Consider the following 2,822-nt stretch of genomic DNA (forward strand, 5'->3'; position numbering starts at 1 on the left):
GTGCCCCCCCTCATAAAAGAATTTCCTTTTTTTTTTTTTTTTTTTTTTGTACCAGGAATCAAACTCAGGACCTTGCCCTTGCAGGGCAGCCACATTGCCACTGAGCTAAATGCCCGGTGGGTCTCCTCTCATAAATAAATAACCATATTCACCTCTTAGACCCTAACAATCCCCCCCACTTTTTTGTGGTGGAATTGGGGATTGAACCCAGAGCCTTCACACTGAGCTGCATCTCCAAGCCTTTTTAATTAATTTATTTTTGTTTGTTTTCTTTTGTTTTGGGTCTATGTAGTTGAGACTGACCTGGAACTCACTATGTAGCCCAGTCTGGTCTCGAACTTACAGTGATCCTCCTGCCTTAGCCTCCCAAGTGCTGGGATAATAGTTGTGTGCCACCACTCCCGGATCCTTTTTATTTTGAGACAGGTTCTTGTTAAGTCATTAAAATGTCCAGGCTGGGCACAAACTTTCAATCTTCCTGCCTCAACCTCCCAGAGCTCAGGGATTACTGATGTGGTACACCACATTCTTCCCTCTTATCCCAAGCTCGAAGCTGCCTTTTTATCTCTCCTGGGTGGAAATAAAGATATCACTTACCATGCTCATAAAATCCACCCTTACAGGGAAACAACTCTTACTATTGCCCTTCCCATCCTCCATCCCCCACACACTGCCTGATCCTTCACCTCCACCCACACCTCACTCACCATGACCTTTTTGTAGAACCTGCTGTACCCTCCCGGGCTCCTGCTTCTGCCAGGTCCCTCTACCTGTTCAGCACATACACTGTATCACTTTATGCCACTACTTCAAACTTTCCTTTTGCTCTGTTGAATCCAAGCAGACCTCCCTCAGGGATCTCCCAAGCCAGGAGCAGTCAATCCTCCTGCCCATTTCCCAGCCTCATCCTCACCAGCTTCTCCATTCACAGTACTCCAGCCACTCTGGCATCCACCCAGCCCCTCTACCACAGGGCCTTTGCACATGCCATTCCTATTTCCTGGCTCCACTCCGCTTCCTTCTTGCCTTGGTTAATTCCCAGTTGTCTGTCAAGACCTCCTTAGAGAGACCACTCTGACCTCCTTGGACAGACCAAGCTCTATTAGCTGTCAGCACCATAACCTCTTCTGAAAGGCTCTAACTGTACAAGAGTTTGTTGGACCAGTATGAAGATAATTTGAGTCACGGACTTCAGGCCTTGTAAGGGCAGGACCTTGGTTGTTTCTGCTATCGGCACTTGGTAGGGAGTCGGGCCCATCATAGGAGCTCAGCGTGTATTCATTGAGTAAATCCATGAATGCCCAGATGGGAGAATGACTGACTCTTTCCAGCCTCTACCTGTACCCACCGCTGCCTGGCACAAGTCCCACAAGAACTGTCTGCCCTTCTCAGAGCCTTCCTTCTGCACAACAGACACGGGTTCCTGTTAGGTCCGAGCATCTCGGGGCTCAATGCCATCCACACTTTCCACCTCCAGCCCCCGCAGCCAAATGCATGACTCACTCAGGTGCACGTGCATGCCTGGCCCTCAGAGGCCAGCATCTCTTTGGGAGGAATCCTGGGGTCCATTCTGCAGAGGGTGCTCTCTATATGCAGCACCCCAGCTCCAAAGAACAGCCTGGGCCTAGGTGTGGACCGACCTGAACTTCCCCTTGCGGACTGCCGAGGGTACCAGCAGGAAGCTGGGTGTCTGAACATAGCGACAGGGGAATGGTAACCCCAAGGGCATGGTCAAGTGTGCTCCCAGTCCCTCTCTGCAGGGCAGAATTTGCCAAGAGCAGCCATCATCGCTGGTAGGGGCTGGCCAGGCACCCTATACCTTGGATCCCTCTCGCATCCCGCCTGCAGACCCCTCCCACCTCAGCAGCAGAAAGACCGTAGCCCACATGGCCTCCCTTCTCCAAACAAAGGAGGCCCTGCCCGGCCCACCATGGTCTCTTCCTGTTTGCTCTGGCCCTAGGCCGTGGCCCAGCTGGCTGGAATCCACACTGCTGGGAAAGGGCTCTGGGCTTCCACGTTGGCTCACGGCAGGCTTCCTAAGCCAGCCCTTGCCCCAGAGCTCCCACAGCAGGCACCGTGCCAGCCAGTGACAGGCTCTGAAGCCCCCCTCAGGAACATGACAAGGGCCTCCCAGTCTGTGCCAAGGCCCCGGCCTAGCCACCTCCACACCCCAACAGGCAGAGGTGGCTGTGCTCGTTCGTGTTCTGTCACCCAATCTGGCCAGCACTCACAGCAGAGGGCCCTCCCTCTGAATGTAGGTGTGACTTCCACACAAACCAGGGCCCCAGGTTCTCCCAGCCTTTGGAATGAGACCTCAACTCCGGCATGGGCCTCAAGACCTTCTATAAACTTGGTCTCTGGCCTCTCCTATTTCCACTTTTCACCGTGGCTATAGTTGCCAGCATTTCCCAAGATCTTCTGCCTTTTTTTTTTTGTACTTCTATGCTTCTGCTTTTCCTTTCCCTCTGCCAGAAATGACTTTCCTCTCTCTCTCATCAAACTCCTACTCATCCCTCAAAACCCAGCTCAAACATCACTTGTGGCAGACCCTCTCCCTCTTTGTGTTCAAAACTCTGCCACCAGATGGAGGCACTTGGAGGGAGAGCTCTATGGCTCTATGTGTACTCTTCCTGCACACCTAATGCAGGGTAGGAGTTCAGGAAATGCTAGCAAAATCAGCAACTACATCTGCAATCCTTGCCCTAGCCTTCAGGTCTGGTATGATCCAGCCCCGAGGTCTCTCCCCATCATCCCTTATACTTCGTCCCACTGGCCTCTTTTGGTCGTGCTACTAGGGCAATCCTCCCAGTGCTTCCAGGTGA

This window comes from Fukomys damarensis, unplaced genomic scaffold (genome assembly GCF_012274545.1).
Source record: "Fukomys damarensis isolate Sample0158 unplaced genomic scaffold, DMR_v1.0_HiC HiC_scaffold_7, whole genome shotgun sequence".
Taxonomy (NCBI): Eukaryota; Metazoa; Chordata; class Mammalia; order Rodentia; family Bathyergidae; genus Fukomys; species Fukomys damarensis.